The sequence below is a fragment of the Peromyscus leucopus genome, chromosome X (genome assembly GCF_004664715.2).
Source record: "Peromyscus leucopus breed LL Stock chromosome X, UCI_PerLeu_2.1, whole genome shotgun sequence".
NCBI lineage: Eukaryota > Metazoa > Chordata > Mammalia > Rodentia > Cricetidae > Peromyscus > Peromyscus leucopus.
Genome location: NC_051083.1, coordinates 23,090,089 through 23,110,267, shown reverse-complemented (window position 1 = coordinate 23,110,267; position 20,179 = coordinate 23,090,089). Strand labels below are relative to the sequence as shown.

Below are 20,179 nucleotides of genomic sequence, written 5' to 3'. Positions count from 1 at the left end.
TAATTGCTTTTTCTTGGCTTGATTTGATTTCTTCCCATTTTTTGTTCATTTTTCCTTCCATTTCTTTAAGGGAGTTTTTTATTTCCTCTTTAATGGAGTTTTTCATTTCCTCTTTAAGGAAAGTTTTTATTTCCTCTTTGAGGGAGTTTTTCATTTCCTCTTTAAGGAAAGTTTTTATTTCCTCTTTAAGGTAGTTTTTCATTTCCTCTTTAAGGAAAGTTTTTATTGCCTCTTTGAGGGAATGTTTTATTTCTTCTTTAAGGGCCTCTATCATCTTCTTAAAGTCATTTTTAGGGTTGATTTCTTCTGTTTCTTCTGTCATGGTATGTTTAGGTCTTGCAGGTGTAGAATCACTAGGTTCTGATGTTGCCATATAGGTCTTTATGTTGTTGCCTGTATTTTTGCACTGGCGTCTACTCATCTCTTCCTCTGTGCGTTGCAGGTGGTATCTGTGTCTGAGAGTGCCTCTCTTGTTCTAATTTTTAGTCTTGGTTTAGTAGGGGTTCTTGGTTATATTGGTGCTATTGCGCTGTTTCTTCAGGGGCAGCTGATTTCAGTCGGTGAATTATATACTTATGATTCTGGTGATCTGGTTTGGTGGCTGGATAGCGCCTTCTTCTGTGTTCCCAGGTCACATTTTGTTCATTTGTTGACTCCTCAGCTGATCTTGTTTCTTCAGACTTCAAACTGTAGGCATCTGAATCCTCTCCCAGATAGGTTTCAGCTGAGCAGGGTAGTCTCACCAACACCTCCAAGTTGTTGGGTTTCACAGGATCAGCAGTTGGGCCCTGGGTTTTCCTCAGATGGAGTGTTCAGACTTGCTCCAGCTCCGACCCATGGAGACAACCTCCTCCCCAGGCATTGGGGCCAGGGGCATCCCCGCTCCAAGCCGCGTCTGCCGGCCTCCGTCCCCAGGCCCGTCCACCTCCACTGTTCAACGCCACAGGCCAACCTGCATCTGCTTGTCTCCGCCGTCGGGCCCGTATGTCCCCATCAGCCGCCACTGGGTCTGTCTGCCTCCTGCTATTAATTCTTAATGGTTGTGGTCCTGTCGATCCAAACTATCTCTCTACTGGACTCATCAGCACCTTTCTTCTCCTCCTAGCCACTAGCTTGTGAAGTACCACTTGCCGCCATCTTCCATGGTGTTTCTTTACAGCAATAGAAATCCTAACTATGACAAAATCCTTCTAGCAGATGAACACCATACTTATATGATACCAGTAGGGATCATGATAACCACCACCATGTAATGCTTTTGTGTGATTATGGCTTTCTATGCGATTGGTTCATTGAAACTACATGGTCAAATGAGGGAACAATGTGCTTCCAAACAGGCTGATCAAAAGACCTGAAGTGAGTGCTCTGGCATCTGCAATATCTACCATGAACTCCTAGATGATATTTTCTATACTCACTCAGTAATCTAATATACACCTAGTCACTTAAAATATAAAGCTGGTCTCTCAGTGTGTATAGAGCTTATATCCTCCCCTACTTGCCAAATGTGTTCATTTAATAGTTTTCACATCCTAATCTCTGTAGGCCTTGAAAATGTGTTCATATATTGCCAACTTTTTCTGTCAGGCAGAAGTGCTGTTAAATGAAAATGGACTAAATTCAAGTCAAGATCAAAGAGCAGAGATTTGCAGTTCAACTGAAAAACAACACACAATAACATAATCACGTTTACACATTGGAGACACAAGTCATGCAGTATATTGATCACAGAGCAAGACTTCTAACCTTTGGCACTGCTGTAAATTAGAGCTGTTTTCTATGGTTAGGAAGGCCAATTTGTGCATTGAAGGTGTTTAGTGCCATCTATAGTGTTATCCAACAAGAAAACAGTACCCATGCTCTCTCACTTTGCTTGTGAATCTCTGAAATGCCCACGAATTTCCAGTCTGCACTGAAAATGATTGCTGAGAGAAACCACTGGGATAAATATGGTCTTGAAACAAGTAAGTAAGAGTTTTCTGATGATTAGAGGATTTTAAAGAATGTGTCTAGGCCAGTAATCCTGCCACGGCTTTTCTCAGGCCTGGAAACAGGTACACCCACCAAAACAATGCTCTCCAGTGAAATTCCGGAGATGGTAAAGGGAGGTGGTAACTGGAATTGAAAGTCTGTATTTCCCAGGAGAGCTTTTTATATCAATGTGTCCCCTCTGAAAATAACTTAAAAACGGGGTTTTTATGATGGACAGCCCAAACCCCAGTTAATATGACTATATCTAGTATTCTGTTACACAGCTAAATATTCCCTGTAGTCTTCTTCCCTTATTTTCATCTTGCAGAATCATGTGTGGGATGAGACCATAATGGAGGAAGAAGAGAAAGTACTAATTAGGAGAAAAATGAGATAGCCATCCATGTAAACTAACTGAGGTAGCCATGTAGGCCAGAATAACACTGATACAAGTATTTGCAACATGCTATATTTTATTGAACCAGTGATTGAGGAATTAATGTTTTAGTATGCTTTTGCACATTATTAAGTATTTTAGCCCAAAAGTTATTGCTGTTATAATTGGGTACCCAATTAACTTTCATAAGGTCCTAAATTCTCTTTGCTTTGTTTGTTTCTGATTTGATATCTTAATCCATAAGTGATTCTGACAGGTGTTTTTTTTTTTGGTACAATTGGTTTCAATTCAATATAGGTTAAATTATTTCTTCTTGTTTTACATGCTCATTAATTTTAAACATTGCTTTATTGTTTTATTTATTTTTAAAGTAAATTTATTATTTTACAACCTGACCACAATTTCCCCTCCCTTCTCTCCTCCTATTCCTCCCACCTCCCTAAATCCCCTGCCCAAATTAATTATTTTTGAGTTTCTGTTCAGAAAGGGGCAGGTCTCCCGTGGGTATCAACAAAGCATAATATATCAAGTTGCCTTTTATTAAGGTTGGGCAAGGCAAACAAGTATGAGGAATAGGTTAGCAAAAGCCAGCCATTATCACTGATATCACTGGTACAAGTCCCACAAGTAGATCAAGCAAAAATACTGTCATATATATATATGTCACATATATATATATGTAGAGGGCCTAGGTCAGTCCCATGTAGGCTCCCTAGTTTCCAGTTCAGACTTTGTAAGCTTCTATGAGCCCAGGTTAGTTGGTTCTGTGGGTTTTCTTGTGAAAACCTTGACCCACTTGGCTGATAAAATCCTTCATCTCTCTTTTTAGCAGGATTCCCCAAGCTCAGCCTAATGTTTGTCTATGGGCCTCTGTATCTGTTTCCATCGTTTACTGGCTGAAGGCCCTCTGGTGACAACTGGGGTAGTCACCAATCTGAGTATACCATAATATCCTTAGGCTCATTACATTAACATTTTTTCCAATTGTATTAGGTTTTATCCTAGGACTCTATGCCATACAGCCTCTGGATTGTGGCACTCCAGGCAGTGTCATAGGTAGGTTCACCCTAGTGGGATGGGTCTCGAGCTGGACAAGTCATTGCTTGGCCACTCCCACAATCTCTACACCACCTTTACCAAAGAACATCCCATAGACAGGACAGACTGTAGGTCAAAGGTTGTTTGGCTAGGCTTATGTCCCAATCCCTACTCTTAAAGTCTTTCCTGGTCTCAGATTCAGGCTACATATCCGCTACTAATGCTAGGAGTCTTAACTGGGGTCATCCTAGTAGATACTTGCGAGTTTCCCTTGCAGATGTGGGATGTCATTCTGTATGCTGTGAATGTATGTTGCTCTCATTGGTTGATAATAAATCAGTTTTGGCCAACAGCAATAAGGTTAGGCAGCACAATCAAACTGAGGACTGAGAAGAAGGGTGGAGTCAGGGCAGATGCAGATGCCAGCCAGCTGCTGTGAAATCAAGACATGTAGAAAATGAAGTAACAATCCACAAAACACATGGCAAGGCATAGATAGGAAATATGGGTTAATTTAAATGTAAGAGCTAGCTAGTAATAAGCCGGAGCCATTGGCCAAGCATTTATAATTAATATAAGCCTCTGAGTGGTAATTTTTGAAGTGACTGCTGGGTATAATTGGTCATATGGGACAGAAAGCTCCACCTCAGGCTACGGCAGTTTTCTACCTGAATCTGAAATGCCCTAGATTTCCAGGCAAGTCTTTCAGTACTCTCACCCTCCATCCATGCACCAACATAATCCTTCATGTTCCAATACCTACCTACCCCGATCCACCAAGGAGATCTCTTCTATTTCCCCTTCTCAGGGTGATCCGTGCCCTTGGGCCCTTTTTTTCAACATAGCCTCTCTGGAACTGTGGATTGTAGCATGGTTATTCTTTAAAGCTAATATCCACTTACAAGTGAGTATATGCCATGTTCACTTTTATGAGTCTGGGTTACCTCACTCACAATGATTTTTTTCTTATTCCATCTATTTGCCTTCAAATTTCATGATTTCATTTATTTTAACAACTGACTTATACTCCATTGTGTAAATGTACCACATTTTCTTTATTCATTCTTCAGTTGAAGGGCATCTAGGTTGTTTCTACTTTCTGGCTATTATGAAAAAAAACCTAGTATGAACATATTTGAGCAAGTATCTTAATGGTGGGATTGAACTTCCTTTGGGTATATGCTCAGGGGTGGTATAACTTGGTCTGGAGGTAGACCAACCCCAATTTTCTGAGAAACCACATATTGTTTTCCAATGTGGCTGTAAAAGTTGCACTCCCATCAGAAAAGGAGGAGTGTTCCTATTGATTAATATCTTCTTCAGCATTCATTTAATAAGCTGTCATTTGTGTTTTTGATCATAGACATTCTGACAGGTATAAGGTACAATCTCAAAATCATTTTGATTTAAATTTCCCTGATGGCTAAGGATGCTGAAATTTTCCTTAGGGGGATCTTGGCCATTTGAGATTCATCTGTCCAAAATTCTCTGTTTAGAGTGGTAAATCTAATAAAGATACATAATGCAAGGAGCAAGCTGAGTAAGGAAAACTATTTGAAGAGAAAAAGGGCACAAGAAAATGAAATGGACCTAAATCCTCTTTCAAGGAGATAAATGGATTCAGAAATGGAATAAATGGAGTGGTGACCTCAGGCAATGGTGGCACATGATTTTACTCCTAACAGTCAGGAGGCAAAGGAAGGCAGATCTCTGTGAGTTCAAGGCAAGCCTGGTAAACAAAGCAAGTTTCAGGACAGGCAAGCTTAGGCAGTGAAAGATGTAACACGAATTGCTAAACAGTCTTATTAATAAAAAAAAAAAAACAGAGCCAGATATTGGGGTTAAAACCAAGAGATCAGAAAAGCAGAAAGAAGCCAGCCACATTCTCACCAATTGGAGATCCTCAGCCAAAGAGACCTAATTCCTGTATACCCATGCCTATATGACTTTCTGTTCTGCCATCTCATTTCCTCTATCAGCCCATCTACATCACTTCCTCTTCCTGCCTAACTCTATCACTTCTTGACTGTCTGTACAGACCTCCAGGCCTTTATGGTTAGTGCTGGAATTAAAGGTATATACCACCATGCCTTGCCCATTTCTCAGTATGGCCTTGAACTCACAGAGATCCAGATGGATCTCTGCCTTCTGAGTGATAATATTAAACGTGTGTGCTACCATTGCCTGACCTCTATGTTTACTACAGTGGCTGACTTTTTCCTCTGATCCTCAGATAAACTTTATTGGGGTACTCAGATATAATACCACCACAGAAAGATAGAAAGCTCATAAAGATGTAATTAAACAAGAGGGCTGTGTTCCAAACCTAGCAAGCAGCAGAACTTGACAGCTTTGCCAATGTGGTTCTAGCTCTAGAGCTAAGGATAGATAAAAGGAGTTAAAATCCTGTGGTTCTGGTTATCTAGGGCCAAAGAATCAGCTGTGATTAAGAAGATACCAGAACTACTAAAGGAAAATATTGCTTTGCTGAGATACTTGATTCTCATCAGCTGGAGTTAAGAAGTTAATGGTGATTAAGAAGAGACTAGCATCAGTGAGGTAAAATCTCAAGGGAAGTGTTTCCTGAGAGTATAGAGAAGCTGTATTCCAGAGGTGGCCAAGGTTGTACCTTGTGCTGGCAGCCGGACTTGGTAATCTGTAAGCATCACCCAGGTGGTACTAGTTTTGAAGGTATGAAGGGGTCATGGACAGCAGCTGAGGCTTGGCACAGAGAGGCCAGAAAACCCCATTGGTGAAGGTGCAGGCCCAGGACTGAAAAGGTCATGCAGACATGTTGAGGGTTGACACCATAAGAACCTATGATAGGCTATTGGTGAAAGTGCAGCCCAGTTGCAGCAGAAGACCCCAGCATTTTGGAGATGCCACTACCATGGAATGACCACCAAGAACACCAGTAGTAGTAGTAGAGTGGAGCCATATGGAAACTGGAAGACAAGCTCTGTGTACTGCAAAGAGCAGAGCCAAAGAAGTGACCCAAGCCCTTTTGAAGAATCCAGAAGATCATGAGTGTATGCCAGATATTGGATGACTGGAATTTTATAATTACCCAAGATATTAGAGATGACAGAGTCCTGTGATACCTGCCAAGGAGAGCTGGTAACCGGGAATGGAATCATCCTAAGAGAAAGAAGTGAGTTGCAGTCAACAAAACTGAGCAGAATGGGAGACCTGAAGAATGTTTTGACATCAGACATGGAAATGCAGAGTTTTGGGTTTGCCCAGAATGTTTTCTGTCTTTCTTTGGACCAGTATTTCCTTGCTATGCTCTCTTCCCTGCATTTTGAAATGGTAATGTATATACTGTGCCATTAAATGTTGGAAGTATGTGATCTGCTTTTTGATTTGACTTTTATGTGGGATAACAATTAAGAGATTACATGAATCTCAGAAGAGACTTTTGAACATTGTTGAGACTGTGATAGACTATGTGGACATTTGAAATTGGACAAAATGCATTTTGCATTGGGATACTATTAAAGGTTTATGGGAGCCAGAGAGGAGAATGTGATAGTTTGAATGTACTTGGCACATATAAACTCATATGGAGTGGCACTGTAGGAAAGTCTGGCCTTTTTGGAGAAAGTGCAGCGTTGTTTTAGAAGGTTAGATGACACATGCCTTTAATCCAGACTTTGGACTTAGAGCTACCTGCCAGCAGGCAGGGCTCCTGAGGGAAAGACCCTCCCCCACCAAGACCCCACAGTGGACCCTGCAATATATATATGCCCTGTCCCCATACTCATCTGCCAAAGACACCAGCCAATTGCTGAGGCTTAGAAAACAACCCCCAGCTCTCATTATGCCTAGAGGTGAGTGATTCTGATCATACTCAGTGAACCCTGCCCCTAGGACCCATTCCTTGGCCCGAGCCATTCCCCCAGGAACACCCACCCAACTCCACCCCAGTTGCCAGCCAAAAGGCATGCTCCTGCAGGAAGGCCCCACTTCACAAAGAACCCCCAGCAAACCCTGAAATCCATACACCCTGGCCTCATACCAATCAGACCAAGACACCAGCCACTTCCTGAGGCTTGGAAACCAACCCATAGCTCTCATCTGGCCTAGAGAGAGAGAGCGCACTCTGAAGACAAAGACCTGTCATTGGACCAAGAGTAACCTCAGGACACAGGGAATCTGCCAGCCCTCATTAGACCAAGAGTGGCTTTCTGAGAAGTAGAATCTGCCAGCTCTCATTGGACCAAGAGAGGCCTCCTGAAACAGAATCCATCAGCTCTGACTGGACCAAGAGCCCTGATAAGACCAAGAGCCGATCAGTGAGTAACAGAGTCAACTAGCTTGGGTTGACCCAAGAGAAGCTCCCTGAGACACAGAATCTGCCTGCACCAATTAGACCAAAAGCTAAGATAGGACGCAGATGGGCCCCCTGAGACACAGATACAACAAGCACAAAGTGGAACAACAGCAACTTGCTCAGACACAGGCACCTCTTATACCCATTACAGGAGAAGATGGGCAGACATCAAGGCAGAAGGACATACAACAACATAAAGAACAATACAGCATCACCAGAACTTTGGCCCTCCTCCAACAGCAAGACCTGAACATCACAAGGTAGAAGGAGCACAAGAAAGAGACCATAAGAATAGCATCATGAAGATGCCAGAGGCCTTTCAAAAATGTAAATGAAATTGAGGAAAAGACAAACAAAAAAGTGGAAGAAATCAATAAAGAAATTGAGAAAAAGACAAATAAAAAATTGGAAGAAACCAATAAATCCCTTAAAGAAAATCATGGAAAAGCAATTAAACAGGTGAGAGATACAGTTCAAGACCTGAAAAGGGACATAGAAACAATGAAGAAGACACAGAGGGAATGCTGTAAATAGAAAATCTGAGTAAACGAACAGGAACACAGATACAAGCATAACCGACAGAACACAAGGGATGGAAGAGAGAATCTCTGGTGTAGAGAATACAATAGAGGAAATAGATTCATCAGTAAAAGAAGATGCCAAAGCCAAAAAAGTCGTGACACAAAATTTCCATGAAATCAGGGATACCATGAAAAGACAAAACCTAAGAATTATAGGGATAGAGGAAGGAGAAGAATACCAATGCAAAGGCACAGAAAATATGTTCAACAAGATCATAGAAGAAAACTTTCCCAACTTAAAGAAGGAAATGCCTATGAAGAAACAAGAAGCTTATAGAACACCAAACAGACTAGACCCCCCAAAATGTCTCCACACCACATAAAAATTAAACAAATAAACCTACAGAATAAAGAAAGAATATTAAGAGCAGCAAAGGAAAAAGGCCAAGTGACTTATAAGGCATACCCATCAGATTAACACCTGATTTCTCCATGCAGACTTTGAAAGCCAGAAGAACCTGGACAGATGTAATGCAGACACTAAGAGACCATGGATGCCAGCCTAGACTAATTTACCCAGCAAAACTTTCAATCATCATAGATAGAGTGATCAAGACATTCCAAGACAAAACCAGATTTGGACAATACCTATCCACAAATTCAGCCCTACAGAAAGCACTAGAAGAAAAATTACAACATATGAAGTCAGATACACCCTCAAACACACAGGCAATTGATAACCCCACAGCAGTAAACCCAAAAGAAATACAAACAAACTACCACCAAAACATAACAGGAATGAACAAACACTGGTCATTAATATCCCTTAATATCAATAGGCTTAATTCACCCATAAAAAGACACAGGCTAACAGAATGGGTATGAAAGTAGGACCCAACTTTCTACTTCATATGAGAAACACACCTCAAATTGAAAGATAGACACTACCTAAGAATAAAAGGCTGGGAAAAGTCTTTCCAATCAAATGGACTTAAGAAGCAATCTGGTGTAGCGATTATAATATCCAACAAAATAGACTTCAAATGAAAATCAATCAAAAGAGATCAAGAAGAACATTATATACACATCACACAAAAGATCCACCAAGATGAGGTTCCAATTCTGAGCATTTATGTCCCAAACACAAGGGTACCCACATATGTAAAATAAACTTACTGAAGCGTAAACCACACATTAATATTGGGAGATTTCAACACCTCACTCTCATCTCTGGATAGATCTGCAAAATCAAAACTTAACAGAGAAATAAGGGACTTAATTAATGTTATGACTCAAATGGACTTAATCAATATCTACAGAACATTCCATCCTAACAAAAAAGAATATACCTTCTTCTAAGCAACCCATGGAACCTTCTCTAAAATCGACCACATATTTGGCCACAAAGCAAATCTCAACAGATACAAAAATTTGAAAAACCTCCTGTTTTTTATCAGACCACAGTAGTTTAAAGTTAGATTTCAACAACAACAAAATTATAGAAAGCCTACAACCTCATAGAAATTGAAAAATGCTCATCTGAATCACCGAGTCAAGGGAGAAATAAAGAAAGAAATTAAAGACTTCCTGGAGATCAATGAAAATGAATATAATACATACCCAAACTTATGGGACACTATAAAATCAGTGCTAAGGGGAAAAGTCATACTACTAACTGCCCACATAAATAAGTTGGAGAAATCTCACACTAGTGACTTAATAGCACACCTGAAAGCTCTAGAACAAGAAGAAGCAAAGACACCCAGGAGGAATAGACACCAGGAAATAATCAAATTGAGAGCTGAAATCAATAAAATAGAAACAAAGAGAACAAAACAAAGAATTAATGAAACAAAGAGTTGGTTCTTAGAGAAAAATCAACAAGATAGAAAAGCCCTTATCCAAATTAACCAAAAGGCAGAGAGAGAGCATCCAAATCAACAAAACCAGAAATGAAAAGAGACATAACAACAGACATGAGGAATTCCAGTGAATCATCAGGTCATACTTCAAAACCATGTACTCCACAAAATGGAAAATCTAAAGAAATGGATAATTTTCTGGATAGGTACCACATACCTAAGTTAAATCAAGACCAGATAAACTATTTAAATAGACTAATGACCCCTAAGGAAAGAAAAACAGTCATTAAAAGTCTCCCAGCCCCCCAAAAAAGCCCATGACCAGATGGTTTCAATGCATATTCTACCAAACCTTAAAAGAAGAGATAATACCAATATTCTTTAAATTGTTCCACACAATAGAAACAGAAGGAACATTACCAAACTCCTTCTAAGAGGCTACAATTGCCCAGATTCCCAAACCAAAAAAAAGGATGCAACAAAAAGAGAATTACAGACCAAACTCCCTCATGAACATTGATGCAAAAATGCTCAATAAAATATTGGCAAACAGACTCCAAGAACACATCAAAACAATTATCCGCCATGATCAATTAGGCTCCATGCCAGAGATGCAACGGTGGTTCAACATACAAAAGTCTGTCAATTTAATACACCATATAAACAAACTGAAAGAAAAAAAAACATGATCATCTCAATAGATGCTGAAAAGGTCTTTGACAAAACCCAACACCTGTTTATGATAAAGGTTCTCGAGAGATCAGGAATGCAAGGAAAATACCTAAACAAAATAAGGGCAATTTACAGCAAGCCAACAGCCAACATCAAATTAAATGGAAAGAAACTCAAAACGATTACACTAAAATCAGGAACAAGATAAGGCTGTCCACTCTCCCCATACTTATTCAATAGAGTACTTGAAGTTCTAGTTAGAGCAATAAGACAACATAAGGAGATCGAGGGGATACAAATTGGCAAGGAAGAAGTCAAACTTTCATTATTTGCCGATGATATGATAGTATACATAAGTGACCCCCAAAATTCAACCAACCAACTCATACATCTGATAAATACCTTCATCAAGGTGGCAGGATACAAGATTAACTAAAAAAAAAATCAGTAGCCCACCTACATACAGATGAAAAATAGGCTGAGAAACCAGAAAAACATCACCCTTTCCAATAGCCACTCTAACTATGCAAGCAACGGACCTGTATGATAAGAATTTTAAGTCCATGAAGAAAGAAATGGAAGAAGATATCAGAAAATGGAAAGATCTCCCATGCTCATGGATAGGTAGGATTAACATAGTAAAAAGGGCAATCTTACAAAAAGCAATCTACTGATTCAATGCAATCCCCATCAAAATCCAAACGCAGTTCTTTACTAACTTCAAAAAAACCAATACTCAACATCATATGGAAAAAAAGATAGCCAAAAGCATCTTATACAATAAAACAACCACTTGGGTCATCATGATCCCTGACTTCAAGCTCGAATAAAGGGCTACAGTAATAAAAACAGCTTGGTACTGGTATAAAAAACCAACATGTGGACCAATGGAACCAAACTGAAGACCCTGACATTAATCTACACACCTATGAATATATGACTTTTTAAAAAAGAAGCCAAAGCTGTACAATGGAGAAAAGAAAGCATCTTCAACAAATGGTGCTGGCATAACTGAATGTCAACATGTAGAAGACTGCAAATAGATCCATATCTGTCACCATGCACAAAACTTAAGTCCAAGTGGATCAAAGACCTCAACAAAAATCCAGTTACTCTGAACCTGATAGAAGAGAAAGTAGGAAGCAGTCTTGAATGCATTGGCACTGGAGATCACTTCCTAAATATAACACCAGTAGCACAGACACTGAGAGAAACGATTAATAAATGGGACCTCTTGAAATTGAGAAAGTTTTGTAGGGCAAAAGACATGGTCAACAAGACAAAATGCCAGCTGACAGAATGGGAAAATATCTTTACCAAGCCCACATCTGATAGAGGGCTGATATCCAGAATATATAATGAACTCAAGAAATTAGACATCAAAATAACTAACAGTCCAATTAAAAAATGAGTTATAGAGCTAAACAGAATTCTCAACAGAAGAAGCTCAAATAGCTGAAAGACATTTAAGGAATTGCTCGACATCCTTAATCATCAGGGAAATGCAAATCAAAACAACTCTGAGATACCATCTTACACCTGTCAGAATGGCTAAGATCAAAAACACTGAAGACAGCTTGTGTTGGACAGGATGTGGAGCAAGGGGAACACTCATCCACTGTTGGTGGGAATGCAAGCTTGTACAGTCACTTTGGAAATCAGTATGGCGGTTTCTCAGAAAATTGGGAATCAATCTTCCTCAAGACCCAGCAATACTACTCTTATGCATATACCAAGGGAATGCTCAATCATAACAGAAGGACATGTGCTCAACTATATTCGTAGCAGCTTTATTTGTAATAGCCAGAACCTGGAAACAACCTAGATGCCACTAAACTGAAGAATGGTTAAATAATATGTGGTACATATACACAATGGAGTACTGCTCAGCAGAGATAAACAATGACATCATGAGGTTTGTAGGCAAATGAATGGAAGTAGAAAATATCATCCTGAGTGAGGTAACCCAGACTCAGAAAGCCAAACATGGTATGTACTCACTCATAAGTGGATACCAGATGTAAAGCAAAGGCTCACCAGACTGCAACCCACAGCTCCAGGGAGGCGAGCTAGTAAGGAGGACCCTAGGAAAGACACAGGGATCACACAGCAATGAAGAAATGGATGAGATCTACAGGAGCAAACTGGGTGTGGGTGGGTAATAGAGGGCAAAGAATGGGTGATGAGAGCTTAGAAGAGTGGGAAGTTAGAACTGGAATTTGAACAGAGTAGCAGAGCAAGGAAAGAGATGCCATGATAAATGAAGGCACCATGGGTATAAGGAGAAGGAGAGTGCTAGGAAAGTTCCTAGGATTCCACAAGGATGACTCCACCATAGACTACTCGCAATAGTTGAGAGGGTGCCTAAGCTGGTCTGCTCTGGTAATTGGATAGCTGAATACCCTAATTGTCATCATAGAACACTCATCCAGTGACTGATGGAAGCAGATGCAGAGATCCAAGGAAGCATGCCAGGCAGAGATCTATGAGTCAATTGATGAGAGAGAGGAGGGATTCCATGAGCAAGAGATATCAAGACCATGACTGGAAAAATTACAGAGACAACTAGCCAAACTAGTGGAAACACATGAACTGTGGCCCAACAACTGAGGAGCTCCCATAGTACAGAACTTGGCCCTCTGGATAAGCAAGACAGTAGTTTAGCTTGAACTGTATAGGAGGCCCCCAGGCAGTGGGATCAGGACCTGTCCTAGTACATAAGCCTGCATTTGGAGCTTAGTACCTATGGTGAGACACTTTGCACAACCTTGGTGCTGGGAGGAGAGACTTGGACCTGCCTCAACTGAATGTACCAGGTTGGGCTGACTCCCCAAGGGAGACCTTGCCTTGGAAGAGGGGGAATGCAGGTTAGGTTAGGGGAGGAAGGCTGGGGATGGGAGGAGAGAGGACAGGGAATCTGTGGTTGGTATGTAAAATGAATAGAAAATATCTTAATAAAAAGTGAATACTTTCAACAACATAAAGAGCAATATGGTGCCACCAGAATCTATGTGTTCTACAACATCAAGACCTGAACATCCCAGCATAGAAAATACAGAAGAAAATGACCTTAAAAAGTTTATTAAGATGATAGAGGCCTTTAAATAGGAAATGGAGAATTTCAATAAAGAAATTGAGGAAAGGACAAACAAAAAATTGGAAGAAATCAATAAATCCTTTAAAGAAAGCCAATAAAACTAAGAAAATCAATAAAATAGGTCAAGGAAACAGTTCAAGACTTGAAAATTGAAATAGAGGCAACAAAGAAAGCACAAACCAAGGGAATTCTGGAAATTGATAATCTCAGTACATAAACAGGATGTAAGCAAAACCAACAAAATGCAAGAGATGGAAGAGAGAATTTCTGATGTTGAAGATACAATACAGAAAATAAATTCATCAGTCAAAGAAAATATTAATGTCAACAAAATCATAATAAAATATGTCCAGGAAATCTGGGCCACCTTGGGAAGATCAAACCTAAGAATAATAGGGATAGAAGGAGAAGAATACCAAATCCAAGGCACAGAAAATATATTCAACAAAATCATAGAAGAAAACTTTCCCAACCTAAAGGAGATGCCTAAAAAGATACACGAAGTTGACAGCACTATTGGTGAAATTATTAAGGCCACTCCACATAGTTAAAAGGGAGGTTTATTTAGTGGCATAACATGCAAATAAAGGGATAGGTAGGTTGCAGTGTCTGGGGAAGACATAGCGCAGTCCAGCGGTGCTCTCTAGAGAACTCTCCTCTGTCTACCTCTAGTGTCCAGGGTCCAGAAACCAAAGCAAGGGTGGCACATCTGGATCTCTGGTTTTCAGGGTGCTCTCTTGGCCCTGACTTGTAGGCGTGACAGTTACCAAAGCCTCAATGAATGTTGGAACTTCCAGATCAAAGCTGGAATGGCTACCCACTACATCTTCCCCTTTTGTCTAAATAAGAAGGTTCTAACTTAATACAAGAAAATAAACAAAGGAATGGTTATCAAATATTGTCCAGGAGTAATGAGGGATAATGACCTAGATAAGATGGAACTACAATCAATTCAAACAATATCAAGCAAGAAACACATACTAAAATCCAGAGAAGTCTAGAGCACAGGTAAATGGTATGTTACAAAGATCATTCCAAAAGGTGTCCTATCCTAAAGAACCTGAATCTAATACTTAGTATGTTCTCTCTAAGATTATATATATACACACACACACTAAGTTGTAACTATAACTGCTAGTCTTCAATCCCATCAAAGACTTGAGAAGAAATATAATGGTACCTGAGACATGGTAGATGGATGCAAGCAACTTTCGGGAATGTTGCAAGAGGAGACCGAGACAGCTGGCAGCCTGGACAATCACCTAATGTTTCTCAGCATTGTTGGTGCATTCAAATTGGCTAAAGGACTAGAGTATCTGACAGACCATTTTCAGAAGCAGGAATTCTGAAAGACCATCTTACCCTGTCTTGGCAGAGTACAGTGGTCACTTTCCTTGTGTCCCACTTGTCCAGAAAGGACAGCATTCATACTGTCAGCAGTTGAGGCAAGGGCAGTTCTTTGCCTAGTAGGCCATTTTGTGCCAAGAGTACAAACTTCCAAATGGAAATGTCTTAGAAGCCAACGTTCTCTCGGGATCAAATTGGTGTTGCCAGGAGCAATTGTTTCTCATGTCAACAGAATTCTAAGTTATTTACATGCCATATTCTCTAGGTCTATGAAGTGTTTGAAGATTACCTGTCCATCTGCCTCCCAAGTGCTGGGATTAAAGGCGTGAGCCACCACCGCCCGGCTGAAAAACTTATTTTTTATCAAAATGGAAAGTTTGGATTTAAAGAGGACATAACATGTAAGAAAGGATTCCAAGAAATCAAGAGTAAGCATGGAGAGAATTAGAATCTTGAAAACGCCAGATATTGGTGAAATTATTCAGGCCAGTCCACGTAGTTAAACGAGAGGTTTATTTTGTGGGGTAATGAAGGGATAGGCTACAGGGTCTGGAGAAGACATAGCGCAGTCTGGCAGTGTTCTCTGGAGAACTATGTTCAGTGGACCTCTTGCGTCCAGGGTCCAGGAGGCAAGAGAGGGTGGTGCATCCTGATCTCTGGTCTTCAGGACCCTCTCTTGGCCCCACCTTGTAGGCGGGATAGTTACCCAGCCTCAATGGGGATTGGAATGTCCAGACAAAAGCAGGAATGGCTGCCCACTACTCCTGGAGCTGTGGGTTGCAGTCTGGTTATTCTTTGCTTTACATCTAGTATCCACTTATGAGTGAGTACATACCATGTTTGTCTTTCTGAGTCTGGGTTGCCTCACTCACGATGATATTTTCTAGTTATATTCATTTGCCTGCAAACCTCATGATGTCATTGTTTTTCTAGGCTAAGTAGTACTCAATTGTGTATATGTACCATATTTTATTTATACATTCTTCAGTTGAAGGGCATCTTGGTTGTTTCCGGGTTCTGACATTAAAAATAAAGCTGTGATGATCATAGCTGAGCATATGGACTTGTGGTATAATTGAACATTCCTTGGGTATATGCCCAAGAGTGGTATACCTGGGTCTTGAGGAAGATTGATTTCTGATTTTTTTTTTTTGAGAAAGCACCATATTGATTTCCAAAGTGGCTGTACAAGTTTTCATTCCCACCAACAGTGTAGAGGTGTTCCCCTTGCTCCACATCTTCTCCAACTTAAGCTGTCTTCAGTGGTTTTGATCTTAACCATTATGACAGGTGTTAGGTAGTATCAGAGTTGTTTTTGATTTACATTTCCCTGATGACTAAGGAAGTTGAGCAATCCTTAAATGTTTTTCAGCCATTTGAATTCTTCTGTTTTGAATTCTGTTTTTAGCTTTATAGCACATTTTTAATTTGACTATTAGATATTTTGATGTCTAGCTTCTTGAGTTCTTTATATATTCTGGATATCAGCCTCTGTCAGACGTTGGGTTGGTGAAGATATTTTCCCATTCTGTAGGCTGCCGTTTTGTCTTATTGACTGTGTCCTTTGCCCTACAAAAGCTTCAGAGTTTCAAGAGGTCCCATTGATTGATTGTTTCTCTCAGTGTCTGTGCTGCTAGTGTTATATTTAGGAAGAGATCTCCAGTGCCAATATGTTCAAGACTGCTTCCTACTTTCTCTTCCATCAGGTTCAGAGTAACTGGATTTATGTTGAGGTCTTTGATCCACTTGGACTTAAGTTTTGTGCATGTTGACAGATATGGATCCTGATTTCTCCAAGACCTTTATCATGAAGGGTTCTTGGATTTTTGTCAAAGGGCTTTTTCAGCCTCTAGTGAGATTGATCATGTGGCTTTTTTTTCTTTCAGTTTGTTTATATGGTGGATTACATTGACATATTTTCATATGCTGAATCCCTGTTTACATCTCTGGGATGAAGCCTACTTGATAATGGTGGATAATTGTTTTGAAGTGTTCTTGGAGTCTGTTTGCCAACATTTTATTGAGTATTTTTGCATCAATGTTCATGAGGGAGATTGGTCTGTAATTCTCTTCTTTTGTTGCATCTTTGTTTGGCTTGGGAATCAGGGTAATTGTAGCTTCATAGAAGGAGTTTGGTAACACTCCTTCTGTTTCTATTGTGTGGAAAAATTTAAAGAGTATTGGTATTTATCTCTTCTTTTAAGATTTGGTAGAATTCTGCATTGAAACCATCTGGCATTGGCCTTTTTTTTTGTTTAGAAGACTTAATGACTGATTTTATTTCCTTAGGGGTTATTGGTCTATTCAAATCAATTTCTGGTCTTTATTTAATTTGGTAAGTGGTACCTATTCAGAAAAATGTCAATTTCTTTCAAAATTTCCAATTTGGTGGAGTACAGGTTTTTGAAGTATGACCTGATGATTCTCTGGATTCCTCAGTGTTAGTTGTTATATATCCATTTTCATTTCTCATTTTGCTAACTTGGATGTTCTCTTTCTCTCTGCCGTTTGGTTCGTTTGGGGAAGGGCTGTGTATCTTGTTGATTTTCTCAAAGAACCAACTCTTTGTTTCATTGATTCTTTGTATTTTTCTTTTTGTTTCTATTTTATTGATTTCTGCTCTCAATTTGATTATTTCCTGGTGTCTATTCTTCCTCAGTGACTTTGCTTCTTTTTGTTCTAGAGCTTTCAGGTGTGCTGTTAAGTCACTAGTGTGAGATTTCTCCAACTACTTTATGTGGGCATTTAGTGCTATGAATTTCCCTCTTGGCACTGATTTCTTAGTGTCCCATAAGTTTGAGTATGTGGTATGTTCATTTTCATTGATCTCCAGGAAGTCTTTAATTTCTTTCTTTATTTCTTCCTTTACCCATTTGTGATTCAGTTGAGCACAATTCAGTTTCCATGAGATTGTAGGTTTTCTGTAATTTTTGTTGTTGTTTGAAATCTAACTTAAACCATGGTGGTCTGATAGACTACAGGAGGTTATTCCAATATTTTTGTATCCTTTGAGATTGCTTTGTGGCTGAATATGTGGTCGATTTTAGAGAACGTTCCATGGGATGTTGAAGAAGGTATATTCTCTTTTGTTAGGATAAAATGTTCTGTAGATATCGATTAAGTCCATTTAAGTCATAACATCAGTTAAGTCTCTTATTTCTCTGTTAATTTTCAATTTGGCTAACCTGTCCAGTGGCAAGAGTGGGTGGGGTGTTAAAGTCTCCCTCTATTAATGTGTGAGGTTTTATGTGTGATTTAAGCTTTAGCTATGCTTCTTTTACATATGTGTGTGCCCTTGTGTTTGGGGCATAAATGTTTAGAATTGAAACTTCATCTTGGTGGACCTTTCCTGTGATGAGTATGTAATGTCCTTTTTGATCTCTTTTCATTGATTTTAGTTTGAAGTCTATTTTGCTGGATATTAGGATGGCTACACCAGCTTGCTTCTTAAGACCATTTGATTGGAAAGACTTTTCCCAGCCTTTTATTCTTAGGTAGTGTCTATCTTTGAAATTGAGGTGTGTTTTTTGTATGCAGCAGAAAGATGGGTCCTGCTTTTGTATCCATTCTGTTAGCCTGTGTCTTTTTATAGGTAAATTAAGCCCATTGATATTAAGGGATATTAATGATCAGTGATTGTTCATTCCTGCTACCTTTTTTGGTGGTAGTGTGCTGGGGGGTGGTGTGTATGTCAAATGGCTCTGATTGGTCAATAAATAAAACACTGATTGGCTAGTGGCCAGGCAGGAAGTAGGTGGGACAAGGAGAGAGGAGAATTCTGGGAAGCTGAAGGCTGAGGCGGAGAGACACTGCCAGCCACCGCTATGACCAGCAGCATGTGAAGATGCCCTAAGCCACCAGCCACGTGGCAAGGTATAGATTTATGGAAATGGATTAATTTAAGCTATAAGAACAGTTAGCAAGAAGCCTGCCACGGCCATACAGTTTGTATGCAATATAAGTCTGTGTTTACTTGGTTGGGTCTGAGCGTGTGGGACTGGCGGGTGATAAAGATTTGTCCTGACTGGGCCAGGCAGGAAACCTCTAGCTACAGTAGTGTGTGTGTACTTCTCTTCTTTGGGGTTTACTGCTGTGGTGTTATCTATTGCTTGTGTTTTCGTGGGTGTATCTGACTTCCTTAGGTTGGAATTTTCCTTCTAGGGCTTTATAGGGCTGTATTTGTGGATAGGTATTTTTTAAATATGATTTTGTCTTGGAATGTCTTCTTCACTCTGTCAATGGTGATTGTAAATTTTACCGGGTATATCAGTCTAGGCAGGCATCCATGGTCTCTTAGTGTCTGTCCAGGTCCTTCTGGCATTCAAACACTCCATTAAGAAACTGGGAGTTATTCTGATGGGTTTGCCTTTATTAGTCACTTGGCCTTTTTCCTTTGCTGCTCTTAATATTCTTTCTTTATTCTGTAGGTTTTAGTTTTTAAATTATTATGTGGTGAGGGGAATTTTTTGGCGGGATCTACTCTGTTTGGTGTTCTATAGGCTTCTTGTATCTTCATAGGTATTTCCTTCATTAAGTTGGGAAAGTTTTCTTCTATGATCTTGTTGAATATATTTTCTGTGCCGTTGAGTTATTATTATTCTCCTTTAAGTGAGCAGCCTTTACAATCAAATGTCTTTCTGCAGTTAAAAATCCTGAAGACAACACATTCCAGATTCTCTGTGTGATATTCATCTTTATGTGGCTTATTTTTTATATTACTTTTACTTTCTCTTTGAAGATTTTATTTTTTAAAACTATCTATTTCTTTATATAGCTGTATATATTACTTTTTTTCTCTCTTCCAGGCCTTCATACATTTTTATACACATTGTAAACCATTTAGAGGTTTATCCCAACTGAATCTCTATTATTGTGGATATATTGCTTTAAGCTGTAGCATTCTCAGCCCACCTCAGCTTTCCAACATGATGGAACTTTGTT

The 20,179-nt window shown here is 39.6% G+C and overlaps 1 pseudogene; it reads right to left on the bottom strand.

The window, feature by feature from the left end:
- Nucleotides 1–812: 812 nt before the first annotated feature.
- The window catches only part of LOC114688293, a 23,077-nt pseudogene continuing 3,710 nt past the window's right edge, over nt 813–20,179 (bottom strand).